General features: G+C 31.1%; 1 pseudogene; it reads left to right on the forward strand.

Moving 5' to 3' along the window:
- Nucleotides 1-18748: 18748 nt before the first annotated feature.
- Nucleotides 18749-21464, forward strand: LOC120176706 (annotated as a pseudogene).
- The last annotated feature ends 116 nt before the right edge of the window (nucleotides 21465-21580 follow it).

A 21580-nucleotide genomic window follows, 5' to 3' on the forward strand; every position in this document is an offset into this window, starting at 1 on the left:
TCGCCACGTGATTTAATCTGGAAGAACACGTGTCATCACGTTCGTCCACCATAAATGAGCATGGCCTCGTAACAATGAAACTACTCCCTCCAATCTTTCATTCTCCAAACAGTGAAGGTTGTCCAACATTATTTTCACATTATTCAGCCACATATCTACCACTATTGGGACTTCGTTTTCTTCACCTTTAAATTCTGCAGCTCCTAAACTTTTTAATTATTTTGGACCGATATTCTCAGAACTAGAGGAGGAGATAGAGGCGGAGGAAGGGAGGTGCTACTGATGACTGATATCGAGCCAAGATAGCCTCCAGAACGTGCAAAAACATTCCTTGATCTGTAGTATGTACTCCCTGATGTAATTGTTCTCCCTATCGCTGAGATACATGCTCTACCTCATTACTACTCCCAATACCAGTTCCCTTAGGAACCTCTTATTCGGTGGCTCGTCTTATGCCTTTTGAACATGACATCTAAACAAAATCACAAACTTACATTAGTAAAGAGGAATATTATAAATAAAATCATCAGACCATACCAGATCAATAATTTCGACATCCTAGTGGCATGTACATATTTCTGACATATTATATGCTTGGTTTAGGCCGAGAATCGGCTAAACCTATAGCTCTGATACCAATAAATGTAACACCCATAGCCCGTAAACCTCTAAGAATCTGAGCCATATATCACATCAAACTGACTAACAATCACTATTCATAGTTATTTAAAATTTTATTTCTTTTAAACATTTATAATTTCAACGTTTAAACCTATTTTTTTAAAAATATGTACCATTTAAAAACATAATATTTTAACTACTATATATTCAGTCATACCAAAATACTGATAAACTAAACTAGTCAAACTAAACAACCATAATTTACTATTACAGACCATATAGTCATAACTGATAAACCAGGTTTATAACATAAATATAAATGCCACTACTAGTCAAAAGAAACATCGGTGATGTCTTACTGATACTGATATTACAGATGATGTAATATCCCAAAATCAGGGCTAGTGACTAAAATGAAAGTTTTGAAATTTTGAGGTTTGATTTTGAAAAATTGAAAAGTTCAGGGACTTATTTGGGAATATTATGTGAAAGATTGTTTAGTAGATATGTAATAAAGTAAGGGTAAATTAGTTTTTTCAAAGGAAGGATTTTTATTATTCCTTTATATGGACATGAAACACGTGGAAATAGGATAAAAAGAAAAGAAAAGTCTGGAGACTTGGTTCCCTTCTTCTCTATTTATCCCGTGAGCTCCATTTCTAAGGTGAGTCCTGGTAAACCGATTATTTCTTAATTTTTAAGCTTAGTTTTGATTCTTGGAGTGTTAAGAAAGCTTAATAAGAGATTAAAGTATGTTGAAACTCCAAGATAGATAAGTTATGAAGGATTAAATATGAAGAGTTTTTAAGTGAATTGACGAGGAATAAGTTATAAATGGATTTTTAAGTCAAATTTGACTTGTCAAGGATTTAATTGAGAAGTTAGAAGTAATAGAAGTGAATTAAGAACATGTTGAATAATTGGCAAGATTTTTAAATTCAAGGGTTCTAATGAGATATTGGATAATTTGATAAGTTAAAGTGATATAAGATGGTTTGAGTAGGTATATTTGAGTTTAATTAATCAAAGAAGTTAGTAGAGTGGAAGTTAGACAAGTGATGGAAAATTTTCGGGTGAAACAAGTGAGTTCTAGACATGGGGTATCGGTACTGTTTATCTAGTATTGATACTTCAAAGATAAAAAGAGTATAAATTGAACTTAGGGTATCGATACTGATGGAACAATATCGATACCATATTATATAATTGGATGAAATCTTTTAAGAAGTATCGATACCTTACTGGTTGAAGGGGTATCGGTACCAAGGTGTAGGTATGGGTACCATTATTGATATGAAATTACAGAATTGAAAATGGGTATCGATACCGTGGAAGGGTATCGATATTACAAGCATGAGGGTATCAGTACTGTAAAAGTAGTATTGATACTACTTAAGTTGGGATTAAGAAAGTAATGCTTTGGTTAGTTTATATTCGTAAGAATATTTTCGAGTAAATTGAATACCAATAATTATTGGATTGTGTATTCGTGTAGATATCGATCGAGAGCAAAGTTCGGACGAGTCGTGTAACATCCCAAAATCAGGGCTAGTGACTAAATTATAAATTTGGAAAACTATGTGCTTGATTTTGAAATAAGTTAACAGTTTAAGGACTTAATTGAGAATTTTATTCAAGAGAATTGATTAGTAAATATGAAAAGATTGAAGGGCAAAATGGTCATTTGACCACTAAGATAATTTTTTTATGGGATATATGTTACACGTGGGGTGAGTATAAGGGAAAAAAAAGAGTTCCAGAATTATCTTCATCTTCTTCTTTCTTCCAAACGTGGAACCAAGCTTGATAAGGTGAGTTCTTTGGTTAGTTAATTATTCCTTGAATTCAAGTTGAGTTTATGATTATTGAGTGCTAATTAAGCCTAAGGAAGGCTTAAGTTAACTTCAAAAATAAAGAATGAAAGAGTTATGAGAGATTAAAGTTAAGTTAGGCTTAAGTTAACTTCAAAAATAAAGAATGAAAGAGTTATGAGAGATTAAAGTTAAGGAGTTTTTAAATGAAATCTTGAAGAAGAGTTTATAAGTTAAATTGGAGGATAAATTTGATTTGTCAATGGTTAAATTAAGAGATATGAAGTGATAGAAGTAAATTTAGAACAAGTGGAAAAATTTGTATGATTCTTAAATTCCATGTAGATGATAGGATTTTGAGATTAGAGATGTGAGAAATGTGTATTAATGAGTTTAAGCATGTGTATGTGAGTTAGGAATATAAAAAGATATGAAATATAAAGTATTTGAGTGGAAATAAAGAGATTTTCGGGCTTAAAAGTGAATTCTGGGCAAGGGGGTATCGATACCCATTCAATAGGTACTGATACCGCAAGAGTAAAATTCATAAAGATATTCAAAGAGTACCGATACATAGGCAATGTATCGATACCCCCTTGAAAAGAAAGTTTTTGAATGTAATTTGTGTACAGATACATAGGCAGTGTACTGATATACCAGTAAAAGGATGCACCGATACCCTATAGTGGGTATCGATACACTTCAAAAGGAAAATGGAAATAGATCTCTCTTTTAGTTTAAGAAATGAAAATTTGAGTATACTATTTAGAATATTGATATGTATAATATATGATTATGTAGATATCAATCGAGAGCAAGTCCAGATCAGTCGACAAGTATTGGGTATCGAAGAAAAGTTAGGAGAACGATATTGACTAGTGAGGCCAGGTCAGTGCATACTAGTGGTATCCAGTGTTAATGGAAATATGACTTGCGATGAGTCTATTTCCTATAGTAGAATGCATGAGTTCATAAATATAAGCATATGTTTGTTATGATTTATATATGTTAACATGTTGTTGTATATTACATAAATTATGTAAACACATGTTAGTGGGATAAGCCATATCGAATAGTATAAATGATTCATGTGATTATATAAGAATATGAAATAAGAGATATAATAAGGACATAAAGAATGATAGGAACATGTGACATAAGCTATAACAATTATATAATATATCTAGGTGAACATAAGAGAATAAAATATAAACTATGTGATATATATGGGGATTATATATGAACAAGATAAGACATACATGTTTATATGAACACATGAGAAGTGTTATAAGCTATGTGAGACATGGATATGAGATCATATGAAAAGTGATATGAACTACGTGAAAATAAACTACATGATTACATGTATATGTGAATGTGCCTATGTGACATGTGAACATGTGATATGAGACTCCATGAGAGTATTACATGATATGTGATATTAATGTATATATGAATGTCATAAGTGACAATGCCCATTTTATATGTTATGAGAGCTAGGTATAATTGGCATGCCAAGAGTCGAGGGTTCTACGTGGTCCTTCGGGACATATGTGATATGTGTTATATGTGATCCTTCGGAACATAGTGGTCATTCGGGATAAATTCTACGCGCCCCTAGTGGGAATTATACGAGTTGTGGTGACAACATAGTGCACAACCTCTATGTACTCACATACCTTAAGTTCTCAGTATTGTAGATGGGCAAATAAAAGACAATATAAATAAACATGATATGATAATGTGTTGAGTTTTGTGTAAAGTAGTATATGATAATTCTATTAAGTTAATATTTGAAATATGTAACAGAAACATATATGATGATATGTACATATTTAGTTAACAAGGTTAGGTACAAGAGCCCATAAATAAGAAATATGATTGTTAATCATATGAATAATAATAAGAATAAGAATAAGAATAATGAAATGATATGTATATGTTTGTGTTTATATTTTGATGCATAATGCATTTTATAGTTTATGAGGATTATATGAAATGTGCATAGTACAGACTAGTAATGATATGTCATAAAACATTTATATATGCCTCACTAAGTCATCGACTTAGCGTGTGAGTGTTTCACACATAGGTTTCGAGAAGCAAGAAGAGGAGTAAAGCAAAGGTAGGCAAGACAAGATAGGTCAGCTTCTCCTTCCTGATTATCAGATCAGAAAAGTCTTTTATTAATATGTGTTTTGTTATCTAAAATTTTAGTTGGCATGTAAGATAAATGATTTGAATTGTATACGCTCTGATAAGTTTTGTAAAACCATATGTTTTATATAATAGAACTTATTTTGTTTTATTGGAAATGTCAAACTGAATTTTTGTATTTTGTAAAAGCAAATGATTTGAAAAGTCAATGTGACACCTTGGACTCGTATCCGGGTTGGGTATGGGTTGGGGGTATTACAAATCAAATAAGAGATCGGGATTGAATAGTGAGGCCATGTGAGTGCATCTTATTTTGATATAAGATTATATGGAAATTGGACTTGTGATATGTCTATTTCCTATAATTATAGTGCATGAAGTCCTGAATTTAGATATGTGAATGACATAATTTGTATGTATGTATGATTACATGTGTTCATATGTTCTTGTATGTGCTATATGATTTATATAAATATACATCTATGAGAAGACATAAGGAAATAAAATATAAACCATATGATAATGAATTATGAGACTCTATGATAATAATATATATGCATTAAGGGACATGAACATAAATGATGATACAAATTTATAAGATAAGCGATATAGGGAAGATTTATATTTAAATGAAACTATGATATATGAGTTATAGAGTAAAGAACAATAAAGCTCTATGAGAAGGTTATAAGAGTCGTGTGAAACTGAATTAAATAAATAGATTAACTTAGTATATAAATAACGTGATATAAGTGATATAAGTTATATATTATTATATAGGTTTCACGATCTGTATAAATTCAGGTTAGTGTAATAAACCATGTGAACTGGTATAAATTATTTATGTGAGTAAATGGAAAAGTGAGACAAGATAAGTAGTATTTACATGTAGTATAAACTCTATGAGGAAGACCTAGGTGTAATATGATTTAGGCATGGAAATGAATCTAAGATATAGTTAGGTGTAATTATTATGTGATATAAGTATATGGTATTAATATGCAAATTTTATAAAAGAGTATACATGAGTCCATATGTAAACTTATATGGTATTAATAAGACATATGGGATGATATGTCTATATGATAACATGAGAAAGTGAAATAAGTTCAATGACATTGAACTATGTGAAAATAATTATATGTGATATGCAAAATATGACAAGGAGTAATGAGAATATACAAGAATGTTATATGATCTATGTGATAAGAAGTTAGAGACTACATGTACATAGGTGTTATGTGATGTGAGAGCTATAGGTATAGTTTGCATGCCAAGAGTCGAGGGTTACATAGGTCGTTCAGGACATATACATAGGTCTTTCGGGATATACATGAGGTCCTTCGGGACAAATTTCACATGCCACTCACGAGCTGTAGTGATAACATATGTGCACAACCTCAAAGTACTCACAGACATTAAGTTCTCAGAAATATACATGGGCTAATAAATAGATAAAATAAATAAACTTGGTATGATGTTATGTGTTTTCTTGTGAAATGATATGTGTATAATATGATGTATATGTTGTTATGATATGAAAGGTATTATGTGAATCATGTGAAGTTGTGTTTATTGTTTGATTAAATGAATAATATGATAGTTAAGAATGTTAAGTACAAGAATATATGACTAATAAATATGAATGAATATAATAATGATAACAAAATATGGTTAATGATGATATTGACAAGATATGTAGATGTATACAATTGATTATATGTAAATGTGATATTATTTTGTGAGATATCATTGATTTGAAATTATCATGCATTGTTAATTAGTTAGAGTTTCATTATATATTTTATTATGCCTCACTAAGTCAATGACTTAGCGTGTGAGTGTTTCACACGTATGTTCCGAGAGGATGAAAAGTGATCGAAGACAGGTTAATTTCTCCTTTACAAGAATCAGATCAGAAAAGAATTGAATCATATTTATTTTATCATATTGATTGTAGTTGGCATGTAAATAAAGATTTATTAGATTATGCTCTGATCAGTTTTGTAAAACTATATAATGATATTCAATATAAATTATTCAGTTTTTAATCAATTTGAATTATCAATTATTTAGAAAAAGAAAACGTTTTGAAAAGTCAATGTGACACTTCGAACTCGTATCCGGGTCGGGTACGGGTTTGGGGTGTTACATTTAATGGTATCAGAGCTAAGGTTTAGCTGATTTTAGGCTTAAATCGAAGTCAAATCAGTTTTCAAATGTGTACATACCAACATGAAGTGAAAAATTTCTAATCTAATAGTGTAAGGAGTATGTTGTCTTGCTAATAGGATTAAATAGTTATATTATATTATATGTTTGACCATGAGAATTTTCGAAGTAAAGTGAGAGGCGATATACCTAAAGGTAGTAGCAATTCACCTGCCCTAGCCAGACAGGGTGAAGAGTGAATACCTCAGGGAGTGCTTGTAGAAAGAGAAAAATGATTAGAAACACTCGAATTCAAGAGTAAAATTGAGGAAGGTCATGTTGTTGTGGATCTTTAGTTAAATTATGTGAAGATATTGTTGGTAAGTCTCCACTGTTTTGAAGTGGAGAAGTTAGAGGAAGAAGTTCAGTTACTATGTGGACAGGTTAAAGTATAGTGAACAAATGTTATTATGAGAATGATAGAAGATTAAGTGATGTGGTTATTATTTTTAGAAAATTTCAATAATAAGTATCTCGGTGACAAGTTTATAAGACATATTAATTCAAAAATTATGAGTTTGAAACAAGGGAATAGTAAAGTGTATGGATAAGAGTGCAGTTTGATAAGTTGAGCGAATTGTTGTTAAGTTAATTTAAATGAAAATGATGTAAACAAGTGGTTTGTGGAGAACTTGTGCTTATATTAAAATAGTGTTGTTGGTGTTGAAATTTTTTCCCTTTTTAAGAAGTGCTTAATTGTGCTAAAGTTCTAGAGAGAGCTCAGAATGATTAGGAAAACTGGTATTTCATAGAGATCAGCACTATCAAAGAGAGATAGAGATTATGGGTTTCCACTATAGACTTGGTTTGAATTAGTTTTATTCTATGTCAAAAGATCAAATCCTATGAAATCTAGATACACTTAAGTAGTAGAGTATCTAAAATGGATCAAGTGATGCAAATATTGTTCGGAAGAGTTTAAGAATGGGTACATCGGTGATCAGTTTGTTAGACAAAGGAAGTTGTAATGTTTAAGTTTGAACCGCGGAAATTGCATTGTGAATGAGTAAGAATGCGAGTTTGATAAGTTAAATAAATTATTGTTAAGTTAATTTCGACCGGAAAGAATGTACATGATTGGAAGAACTGGTGTTGACTAACAAAGTTATGTGATGATGAATGTATTAGAGTTAAAGGATTAGAAGATTATGTCAGGTTAAGCTAACCAAGTATGACGCAGATTTGGATATGGTTGTGTATTTTGATCATGTAAATGTGATGTAGTGAAGGAGATGAGGATTCATATGTTTGAGTGAAGATAAGGATTGATAGAAAAGTTTAAGATGATAAAAAGGGATATGTGTATTGTAATTTGAATAAAGTTTTGCGCAGGTAGTGTTGATTATCAAAGTTAGGAAGATATGATAAAGATGGGTAATCAGATATAAGTATAAGTGATATAGAAAGAGTATGTGAGCAAGAAGGAAAAGATATGACTTATGTTTCAAGGAGATTTTGATTTTGAAGAAAGAAATGGATAGATGAAAGTAAAAGATGAAGTATAAATGATCAATATGGAAAGGGTTATAAGGAGGTATAGATAATAAATCTGATATAGAAGTAAGAAAGTATGTAAGGTGATATAAAAGATTGTTTGAGTTCGTAAAGTGTATGTCTTAATCATATCTTATAAAGGTTTAAGATTGTGTTTTTTTGTCAAGTAAAATGTAGTAAGAGAGATAAGGAATTGCTTATAAGTATTAAGAAAGTTCAAGATTCAATCGAAGAATAATATTCTCTTTGATCAAGTTTTAAGGATAAGCATATGATTTTGAAAGGATAATGGAATAAAGGTTTGGTTATTATTGCAAGGCAATTAGAGATTGATGAAGGAATCAATTAATTTATGACCTTGAGTGATAAGAATTGATATTATTGTCTATATGATAAGTGACATGATATGAATTTTTGAAGTTCAAAGGTAAATGTAGAATAAAGGAAGTGAAAAGATATGAAATGGATTGGGTTCTTTGGAAATTAAAGACAAATTATAAATTACAACTGGGAATGGTTAAAGTAGTGAAAACAACATGCGAAAATGAATAGATATGTGTAGACATTATTCTCATCTATTGGTGCAGTGAAAATTTGAGGACGAATTTTCTTAAAGGGGGAGATTTGTAACATCCTAAAATCAGGGCTAGTGACTAAAAGGGAAGTTTTGAAATTTTGAGGTCTGATTTTATAAAAATGAAAAGTTCAAGGACTTAATTAGGAATATTTTGTGAAGGATTGTTTAGTATATATGTAATGAAGTAAAGGTAAATTAGTCTTTTCAATGGAAGGATTTTTATTATTTCTTTATAAGGACATGAAACACGTGGAAATGGGATAAAAATGAAAGAAAAGTCTGGAGACTTAGTTCTCTTCTTCTCCCTCATTGTCGTGAGCTCCATTTCTAAGGTGAGACTTGGTAAACTGGTTATTTCTTAATTTTTAAGCTTAGTTTTGATTCTTAGAGTGTTAAAAAAAGGTGAGACTTGGTAAACTGATTATTTCTTAATTTTTAAGCTTAGCTTTGATTCTTAGAGTGTTAAAAAAGCTTAATAAGATATTAAAGTGTGTTGAAACTCCAATATAGATAAGTTATAAAGGATTAAATATGAAGAGTTTTTAAGTGAATTGATAAGAAAGAATTTATAAATGGATTTTTAAGTCAAATTTGAGTTGTCAAGGATCTAATTGAGAAGTTAGAAGTAATAGAAGTGAATTAAGAACATGTTGAATAATTGGTAAGATTTTTAAATTCAAGGGTTCTAATGAGATATTGGATAATTTGATAAGTGATATAAGATGGTTTGAGTAGGTATATTTGAGTTTAATTAATCAAAAGAAGTTAATAGAGTGGAAGTTAGACAAGTGATGGAAAATTTTCGGGTGAAACAAGTGAGTTCTGGGCATGGGGTATCAGTATTGTTCATCCAGTACCGATACTTCAAAGCTAAAAAGAGTATAAATTGAGCTTAGGGTATCGATACTGATGGAACAATATCGATACCATATGATATAACTGGATGAAATCTTTTAAGAAATATTGATACCTAAAGGGGTGGTATTTATACTGGTTGAAGGGGTATTAGTACCAAGGTGGAGGTATCAGTACCATTTTTTATATGAAATTACAGAATTGAAAATGGGTATTGATGCCGTGGAAGGGTATCGATACTACAAGCATGAGGGTATCGGTACTGTAACAGTAGTACTGATACTACTTAAGTTGGGATTAAGAAAGTAATGCTTTGGTTAGTTTATATTCGTAAGAATATTTTCGAGTAAATTGAATACCGATAATTATTGGATTGTGGATTCGTATAGATTTCGATCGAGAGCAAGGTTCGGACGAGTCGACCAGGTAGTAGTCATCGAGAAAGAGATAAAAGATCGGTATTGACTAGTGAGGCCAGGTGAGTGCATCTTATTTTGATATAAGATTATATGGAAATTGGACTTGCGATAAGTCTATTTCCTATAATTATAGTGCATGAAGTCCTTAATATAGATATGTGAATGACATGATTTGTATGTATGCATGATTATATATATTGATATGTTCTTATATGTGCTATATGATTTATGTAAATACACGTCTATGAGAAGGCATAAGAAAATAAAATATAAACCATATGATAATGAATTATGAGACTCTATGAGAATAATATATGCATTAAGGGACATGAACATAAATGATGATACAAATTTATAAGATAAACGATATAGGGAAGATTTATATTTAAAGGAAACTATGATATAAGAGTTATAGAGTAAAGAACTATAAAGCTCTATGAGAAGGTTATAGGAGTCATGTGAAACTGAATTAAATAAATAGATTAACTTAGTATATAAATAATGTGAGATAAGTGATGTAAGTTATATATTATTGTATAGGTTAAATGATCGATATAAATTCAGGTTAGTGTAATAAACCATGTGAACTGGTATAAATGATTTATGTGAGTAAATGGAAAAATGAGACAAGATAAGTAGTATTTACATGTAGTATAAACTCCATGAGGAAGACCTAGATGTAATATGATGTAGGCATGGAAATGAATCTAAGATATAGTTAGGTGTAATTATTATATGATATAAGTATATGGTATTACTATGCGAATTATATGAAAGAGTATAAATGAGTCCATGTGTAAGCTTATATGGTATTGATAAGACATATGAGATGATATATCTATATGATAACATGAGAAAGTGAAATAAGTTCAATGACATTGAATTATGTGAAATAATTATATGTGATATGCAATATATGACAAGGAGCTATGAGAATATACAAGAATGTTATATTATCTATGTGATAAGAAGTTAATAGACTACATGTGCATATGTGATAAACGTAAATGATAATGCCCATGTTATATGATGTGAGAGCTATAGGTATAGTTGGTATGCCAAGAGTCGAGGGTTACATAGGTCCTTCAGGTCATATACATAGGTCCTTCGGGAAATATATGAGGTCTTTCAGGACAAATTTCACATGCCACTCAATAGACCCTTATACGAGCTGTGGTGATAGCATATGTGCACAACCTCAAAGTACTCACATACCTTAAGTTCTCAGAAATATACATGGGCTAATAAAGAGATAAAATAAATAAACTTGGTATGATATTATGTGTTTCCTTGTGAAATGATATGTGTATTATATGATGTGTATGTTGTTATGATATGAAAGGTATTATGTGAATCATGTGAAGTTGTGTTTATTGTTTGATTAAATGAATAATATGATAGTTAAGAATGTTAAGTACAAGAATATATGACTAAGAAATATGAATGAATATAATAATGATAACAAAATGAGGTTAATGATGATACTGAAAAGATATGTAGATGTATACAATTGATTATATGTAAATGTGATATTATTTTATGAGATATCATTGATATGAAATTATCATGCATTGTTAATTAGTTAGAGTTTCATTATATAGTTTATTATTCCTCACTAAGTCAATGACTTAGAGTGTGAGTGTTTCACACGTAGGTTCCGAGAGGATGAAAAATGATCGAAGACATGCAAGACAGGTTAGCTTCTCCTTTTCAAGAATCAGATCAGAAAAGAATTGAATCATATGTATTTTATCATATTGACTATTGTTGGCATGTAGATAAAGATTTATTAGATTACGCTCTGATCATTTTTGTTAAACTATATGATGATATTCAATATAAAGTATTCAGTTTTTAATGGAAATTTGAATTATCAATTATTTAGAAAAAGAAAACGTTTTGAAAAGTCAATGTGACACTTCGAACTCGTATCCGAGTCGGGTATGGGTTGGGGGTGTTACAGATGATCTGCAGACGATGCCTGGGATGCTCCTCACAAAACGTTTGTGTCTCAATCAGAACCTACGCATGAAAATCATCACGCGCTAAATATAACTTAGTGAGACAGTAATACTAAATGTGAGAACAATTAAGTAAAATATCGAAATATATAAAATCATTATAATAGAACAGACAGAATTTTCAGAAAGTTCAAACCGATATCTCATGCTGAACTTTATCAGAAACCTGAAAAGAATCATTTGATAATTTTCACAAGATCATAATAAATCAAATCAGACAGAATAATCAGTCCATATTCCTTTGTAGTCAGAAACTTTTCAGAACTTTCGTATTTAATTTTTATAGCCCAAAGTATATTTTAAGAGAATATAAGGTACGTTAGTCAGACGAATGTGCGCAATACATATCTCATATTATCAAAGTTGGAACATATAAGCACACACAGTGTTATCACATCGGAAATAACAATATGCACACAAAGTACATTCAGATCAGAATATATATATACTAGTGTACACTCTGGTACACCACAATATATCAGAATCATAACAGATAATCACTCCACCTCATGGCATGATAATTGTACCTTTGACTCTCAATATAACATACAGTGGGCTTTTAGTTCATTTCGTAATCATTTGATAAAAAACATATCAGAATCAGAAATATATTAAAATCATATTCGTAAAACATAACATGAGCAGTTCATACCCAAAATCATTCGTAAAACTTATTAAAATACTAAGGATATATTTCCAAAATCAAAACATAATTTATATCTTTGAAAATAAACGAGGTTAACTTATCACAAGTCATTCTCAATCATAATAATTAAATAAATAAACTGCACTCACCTTTGCCTCACTACAGAACTTGTATAAAATAATCCTAGTCACGAGCTTTGTCTTTTCCTTTCGGATCGTTTAAATTGCTAGATTTATCGTAATCTGACAATACCAAATTATAACACAAAATGTTCGAATTACATATTAATATCGTTCTAACATAAGGTGATTTTAATATTTGAAAATCTATAAAAATAAAATTCGAAATTAAATCGATATCAACTCAATCACATTTCTATTATAATTTCCATTTTTTCAAAATACTCATCCAAATCCATTAATATTTATTTTCATCCTTAACTTTTCATCTTTACTAATTTACACAAATGAGCTACAAATTATGAATTCTTTTTAGAAATCACCTCCACATTTCCATTTAATTCATAATGGTCCTTCACCATTATGATCATTGTACATAAATTACTAAAATTTCAGTACTTAAATAAAATACCCAATCAATACTTCAACATTCAAAACATTATAAATTTCAACCCAAACTTTCCAAAACTTTCAATTTTCATCACCGAACATTATAAATTTATAATTCAACCCCAACTCAATATTTAATTCAAAATTTAGCATACTAATAAATTTTCCAGCAATCAATAATTTACTCAAATAATACTTCTACATTTAAGAACTTGCAAACAAGTCTCCAAGGTTTTGGGACTTTTCGAATTCCACCTCAACACTTACCAAATTTGCAATTTGGTTTTCAAACAACTTTCCAACTGAAATTCCAGCATTATAAATATCAAAATCAACATTGAATCCTTCAAGAATTTCAATCTTACAATAATATCCCACAATTCCAAAAACTTGTAAACTAACCCTTTTGCACTTTTAAGGTTCCAAATTGATCCAAATCAATCTCGAAACAACATAGAATATTTCTAATATCATTTCTAATACATATGAAATTTTTCAACATTTTCCCCCAATTTTCTTCACTATGATTGAATATCATCATGTACTTAGAGTGAACTTTTCATTCAATTTCAAGCATGAATTCAACCTCCTATGAATAAATTCATGCATTTCTAATTATCACAACATCAAATTGAATCTAAATCCTAACATTTCCATAAACCCTAATTAAGCCAAACCTTATTTATGCATGTACAATTAATTTTAATCATCATACATGCTTTAGAAATAATCACTAACATCAAAAACATAAAAATCCTTCATCAATTCTTCAAGATCACTAAACCTCCTTAAACCCTAATCATCCAATCTCATCACACAATCATCTTCACCATGAAATTGTGGTATCACACAATCATCTTCACCATGAAATTGTGGTACCAAATAATAGAGAATTTCATGTAGATTAATTCTCTATTTAATAGCTAAACTCAAAAATCAACTATATAGCTAAAAAATCAAAATAAAAATCCTTACCTTCGAGAACTTGTAAATTCGACCTTGAAGAAAAAAGAAGCTGATAATGGCTTAATTTTATTGATTATTCTAGTATATAAAAGATAAAATACATGGCAATTTTTTAATTAATTGAATTTAATATTCAATTAATGAGAATTCTCAAAAATACCCTTAATAAATCTTGAAAATTACAAATGCCATTGTATTATCTTCCATTAAAATATTCCTTGGTTAAAGATGAATCAACTTGGCTTTGACTTTCGGATTTGGCCATGAAATTTTCAAAATTTGCATTTTAGTCACTAAAATTCCACTATTTCAGTCAAATTTGAACAATTGCACTATTCTGAACCAAATTTTTCTGATCTAAAATATGAAAATAATATTTCCAACCATTTTCTAACCTCCTTCAAATTTTTGTAAAATTTCGATTTGATCCGAATTAATTTTAATCATCATACACGCTTTAGAAATAATCACTAACATCAAAAACATAAAAATCCTTCATCAATTCTTCAAGATCACTAAACCTCCTTAAACCTTAATCATCCAATCTCATCACACAATCATCTTCACCATGAAATTGTGGTATCACACAATCATCTTCACCATGAAATTGTGATACCAAATGATAGAGAATTTCATGTAGATTAATTCTCTATCTAATAGCTAAACTCAAAAATCAACTATATAGCTAATAAAATCAAAATCCTTACCTTGGAGAACTTGTAAATTCGACCTTGAAGAAGAAAGAAGCTGATAATGGCTTAATTTTATTGATTATTCTAGTATATAAAAGATAAAATACATGGCAATTTTTTAATTAATTGAATTTACTATTCAATTAATGAGAATTCTCAAAAATACCCTTAATAAATCTTGAAAATTACAAATGTCATTGTATTATCTTCCATTAAAATATTCCTTGGTTAAAGAAGAATCAACTTAGCTTTGACTTTCGAATTTGGTCATGAAATTTTTAAAATTTACATTTTAGTCACTAAAATTCTAGTGTTTCGGTCAAATATGAACAATTGCACTGTTCTGAGCCAAATTTCTCTGATCTAAAATATGAAAATAATTTTTCCAACCATTTTCTAACCTCCTTCAAATTTTTGTAAAATTTTGATTCGATCCGAATTATTTTTAATCATCATACACGCTTTAGAAATAATCACTAACATCAAAAACATAAAAATCCTTCATCAATTCTTCAAGATCACTAAACCTCCTTAAACCCTAATCATCCAATCTCGTCACACAATCATCTTCACCATGAAATTTTGGTACCAAATAATAGAGAATTTCATGTAGATTAATTCTCTATCTAATAGTTAAACTAAAAAATCAAGTATATAGCTTAAAAAATCAAAATAAAAATCCTTACCTTGGAGAACTTGTAAATTCGACCTTGAAGAAGAAAGAAGCTGATAATGGCTTAATTTTACTGATTATTCTAGTATATAAAAGATAAAACACATGACAATTTTTTAATTAATTGAATTTAATATTCAATTAATGAGAATTCTCAAAAATACCCTTAATAAATCTTGAAAATTACAAATGCCATTGTATTATCTTCTATTAAAATATTCCTTGGTTAAAGATGAATCAACTTGGCTTTGACTTTCGAATTTGGTCATGAAATTTTCAAAATTTGCATTTTAGTTAATTAAATTCCACTGTTTCCGTCAAATATGAAAAATTGCACTGTTTAGAGCCAAATTTCTCTGATCTAAAATATGAAAATAATATTTCCAACCATTTTATAACCTCCTTCAAATTTTTGTAAAATTCCGATTCGATCCGAATATTCGATTTCAATACCGAACTTTACTAATTTATAGCTTTTAACACAATTCCCGTACCAAAAATCATATTCCTACTAAAATCTCTATTTTAATCCAAACTCTTTATTTACAGGCTAAAATAACTTTTAAAAATTATAATTTTGATCCCTAAATTTTTTAAAGTTTATAATTTAGGTATTAAACTTTCAAAATTTATATTTTAGTCACTATACAAAATTTGGGGTATTATATTTACTGCGAAAAATGCATATCAAAGGCGTATTTCTTTGAATTCGGAGCAAGCTATGGTCTCGTGGGACTTCTTAACAAAGTATAAAGGACTCCCTCGGATCAAAATGCTTTTTTGGTTGATTTGTAAAGGAAAATTACTCTCAAATGAAGAATGGGTCCGAAGGTATGTTGCGATGACGACTAATTGTGGAATATGTGGTGCAAGTAATGAGTCAATATCGCATGTATTACGTGAATGTCCTACAACACAAGCAACTTGGCAGAGGACTATTCGTTTGGATCGATACAGGGAGTTTATGAACACGCAGCTCTTTTCATGGGTCCAACGTAATGTGACTTAGCCTGGATACTTATCATGCAGTGATGAACATTGGAAGTTGAGGTTCGGGGAATACTTATCATGCAGTGACTTACCAAGAAACCCTCTTTTTCTACGTTAATCTTGCCAAGGTTACTCTCTATCTCTGTTTTGAAAACCGGACCGGACCGGCCGGTTTAACCGGTTCAACCGGGAACCGTTACTTAGTCCGGTTTAATCTAAACCAGTTGAACCGCTATTAGTGAACCGGCCAGAACCGCTGAACCGTTCGAACCGGACCGGCTAAAAACTGGAAAAAACCAGGAAAAACCGGGATTTTTTTAAAAAAAAAAATTAAACCAAACAACGTCATTAGTTAAACGAGCCAAGTCGAACTCGAGTATTGCTGAGCTCGACTCGAACTTGAAAACTTTAAAAGTAAACTCAACTCAACTCAAACTCACAAGCTAAAAATTATCAAGTTCAACTCAAACTCGAAATATAATATTGAAACTTGAACTCAAAAAAACTTGAACTAAAAGAAATTATAAGCTCGATTGAAGCCTAAAATTCGAGATTGATTGAAGTGAAAGAATAGTTCACTCAATGTTCACCAAAAGGCTCCATGATTTTGAATGCCAAATTACCTCTATTATTTATAGAAGTTAGTTGTGATGCTCTTTTATATTTCTTAGTAATGTGATATTGTTTTGTTCTCATATTTTTACTCTTTAGACTTTTGGGATGCTCTTCTATGTTTCTTAGCCATGTGAGATTGTTTAAAAAAAATTAAACCAAACAATATCATTTTGTTATGATTTTTTAACCCCAAATTTATTTTTTAATTATAGTTATATAATTATATTTACTATTTAATATGTTTTACTTTAAATATTATGTTGTAGTTAATTTGAATCATTTTGTTTCACTTGATTTTATGGTTTTTAACTTATATATGTTATGACTTGCTTTGAATCATTTTCTTCCGACTGGTCGGATCGGTTCGACCGATTGAACCAGTGAACCGATAACATGATCGGTTCGCTAACCGATCCGGTTATGAAAACCATGCTGGAATCTATGGTCAAGGCGAAATAGCTTGATCTTCGATGAGGAGCTGGTGTAGGCGAGAGCATCTTAGATCGAAGTATTATGCTGGTCAATGAAATGTTGTTGGTGCAATCTTATCAATGCCCAAGACAGGTGAAGCGGAGTTCAAATAGTTGGAATGGTGAAGGGTGGCAAGATCCCCCGAGTGGTTGGATCAAGTTAAATTCGAATGTTGCACGGAATTTAAACTTCGGGACAGCTTCGTGTGGTGGTGTGGTTAGAGATGAAATAGGTCAATGGTTTTTGGGTTTCGCCAAATTTATTAGAACATGTTCGGTGCTCGATGCGGAGCTCTGGGGAACACTAGAGAGGCTCCACTTAGCATGAAATAAGCAAGTTACTGTTGTTATCGTCGAATGAGATAGTCGAGAAGTGGTGACGACTTTGAATGACTGAGGTGGCCGAGGAGGGAGTTCCTCACTGTTATCTCACATTTTTTATTTACTGAAACGGAACTGGAGAGTTATTTTCAACCACATTACTCGAAACAGCAACTCAATCGCTGATGGAATAGCCAAGATAGCTCACTCGAACGATCTTGAAGTTCAAATTTTTTAGCAACCGCCAAGGGAGATCCTGATAGCTTATCATCAGGAATCCATGGACGTCTGATAGCAGTCGTTTGTGATTTTTTATTTGTTTCAACTTCTCATTAAAAAAAAGTAAAATTAAATAATAGTTAATTAGTCATAGGATTAGTTTACCTAACTATTTTACCAAGGAAAAAAAGTATTGTGAAGTTTAAAGACTAGGGTTAGGGCCATAAAAGCCGAACCCAAGCAAACTAAAAACGACGATGTTGCGACTTGCGAGGTGCAAATAATATAAAAAAAATTGAAAAGGGTACTCTAAGGAGGGGCTAAATCCTAGGGTTTTTAAAGTGAAAGTCTGCTCTACCCTTTGCTTGGTGAGAAGATACGTACATATCTCTCTCTCACTCTTTGTTTGTGGAAGTTAAAAATGGAAGAATTAACCGAGGGAGTGAACAACTTGAACATCATGGATTCTTCACCTTCAAACAAGAAGAAGAACCGTATCCAAGTCTCCAATACCAAGAAACCCTCTTTTTCTACGTTAATCTTGCCAAGGTTACTCTCTATTATCCTTTCATTCCTTTATTATTTCTGGTTTTTTCCCCTTGATGATCCGTTTGCCTGCTCAGACTGTTCTACTGTGACTAGTTTATCGATTTTTGCTCTTATTATTTTAGTTTGGTTTTGGGTTTTCATTTATTTCAATCTCTTTTTATGTCATTCTGTATCATTGATTGATGTTTATATTCTTCATGTGAAAACCCAGACCTTATTTTTTGGCATTTTCTTTACGGAGTAGAGTGGTAGACCTAATTATAAGAAAAATAAGAAGTGATGTACTTTCTGGATAAGTGAAAAATATGATTTGGAAAGATAAAAAAAATGAATAAAACAAAATTTTCTTCGTTTTTAAAGCTTCTTTCGTTGGCTCCATTTTGGCAGAAATACATGCATACAATGAAGTGGAACTCTCTGCTCTTGGAATGGGTATCTTTCTTTGCTCTTATTTGCTTAGTGGTTTTATTTGGATGTCCTTTATGCTGCTGGGACTCGGCGGTGCATGTTGAATGTATGCTATTTTTTTACGAGTTTTTTCATGTATTTTGTGTCTTATCCCTGTACATGGATACTTGGAGTAAAAAAATGAAGAGTATGAGCAACATAAGAAGCTCTTATGAGTATAGATTTTGGAATTTATCTGATTTTTGGCGAGGGGTAATTTGGTTTTTGCTACTTTCTTAAATTATTAGTATATGCTATCTGTTTAGCTTCGGAGGAATATAAAATCTGTTGCACTGATAGGTTCAACTCTTGGTGGCTATCACATAATAGGTGCTCATGTACCCTTTGTTTTGTCCCTTTGCTAATTAGCTTGATATTCCAATGCTTGGGGTTGAATTAGAGCATTTTATGTGTGCATCATTTGTGGTATGTAATTTGTGGACGTGTCGCTATGCGTATCACCCATAATCTAATATATTGGGAGAAATAGCTCGACTGTTTCTTTTTTCTTGCTTTTCTTTAAAAATTGCATTCTTTTCACAGCTATTGCTACAGTCGTTACCATTGCTGAGATATTGAAAAACAATGGACTGGCTGTTGAGAAAAGTATGTTTCTTAACCTTAATAAGATTCCTTTTAGCATTCATCTCACATTGAGAACTCAAACTTACTATCATGATATGTGTGTGTATGGATATACCAGAAATCACAACTTCTATCGTTGACATGAGAGAGGAATCAGGGGGACGACCTGTTCAAAAAGCAAAAGTAAGTTACAAATACTGCTATAATGTTTTTTTTTAATTACATTTATTACGTGGTTCATATTTGTATTACTTGAACTTGGATGTGTGAGGTTTGGGCATGTATTGCACATGTGTATATTCATTTTTCCAATGTAGTTGGAGGGGTCTTTAGAGGATTACATCCCTTATTCATGTTGGATACGCACCATTATTTCAAGAAAAATGAGTCGGTGTGACATAAGACTCGTATTATATTGACTTTGGTACTTTTAGAGTCATGTTTGTATGTCAGCATTTAAGAGCAGTTAAAGTAAATAGGATACTTATGTATGATGATTCTGTTGAAGCCAAGAGCTCGGATTTGGTTGACTTGCCGCCTCTTCTTTTTTATTTTCCTGTGTATTGTTGGTTTAGGGTGTTGCCTTCCTCACCAATCTTGGTTTTTGGTTAGACCCCTGAGCCATTGTTGGCTTGTCATGGGCCGTAACTAATGTTGAGGTTGGTACCCTTTTGTACTCTCAATCCTTAGATGGTTTATCGATGAACAAAAATATATGGTACCTATGAAATGAAGCCTCTAGTTACTGTGAAGTGATGAGGCATTACATATGTTAATTGGAGGAGTAGAAAAAATTGTTTGAAACAACAATTTAATATATTGGAGGCATTGCTTGTTTCAAAACTACTGTATGCTAATGTTGGCCTCCTTTGGGACTGGGATTAGAAAATGGAAAATTCATTTGTAAACCATAATGGAACCAGTAATACTTGGCAGCTTGATTAAATTTAAAGATTTAGGCCTAGTCATACGGAAAGATGCTGTTACTGTTTAACCTGTAAGTCTAGTCATTAATGTAGATGGCTGTTGTGGATTGAGTTTGTTAATGTATTAACTCAAAGATGAGGACTGAGGACGTTTTATGTTGGTACAGTGAAAGCCTCTCGTATCAGTTTTGTCTGCCTTTATTCATATGTACAGCTCCCTTACATTAATTTTCATTGAGAAGTCATTAGTATAGATGGCTGTTTCGGTTTTGGTCTAGTATTGTATTAATATGAAGGCAAGGGTGTGTTATGTTGGTATAGCGAAAGCCTCTTGTATCAGTTTGGTCTGCTTTTAGTCGTTCGTACAGCTCTTTTACGTCAATTCTCATGTTATGGTTCTTGTCATAATATCAGATGCTAAGATGCTTTATTTTGTAGATTGAAATACTTCAGGGGAAGTCGGAGAAGTTCGATGAGTTGATGGCAGCTGCTGCGGCAGAGGAAGTATTGGAAAATGACGCCTGTGTTACTTGATTGTGGACGTCCTTTAACAGTTGTTTTCGTGTTTGGCTGTTATGGAGCGAAGCTTACAAGCAATCGAGGATGATTTTTTTTTCTAGGAATTTTTGTAAAAATAATATGGCTCTCTTTGTTAGTCAAGATTCAAATTTGTTGCTAATTCCTTTGCTTAACATGGTGGAACAGTTGAAACTTTGACATTTAACATGGTGGAACAAAGAGATGGG

Source organism: Hibiscus syriacus, unplaced genomic scaffold, assembly GCF_006381635.1.
Source record: "Hibiscus syriacus cultivar Baekdansim isolate YM2019G1 unplaced genomic scaffold, ASM638163v2 tig00112250_pilon, whole genome shotgun sequence".
Taxonomy (NCBI): Eukaryota; Viridiplantae; Streptophyta; class Magnoliopsida; order Malvales; family Malvaceae; genus Hibiscus; species Hibiscus syriacus.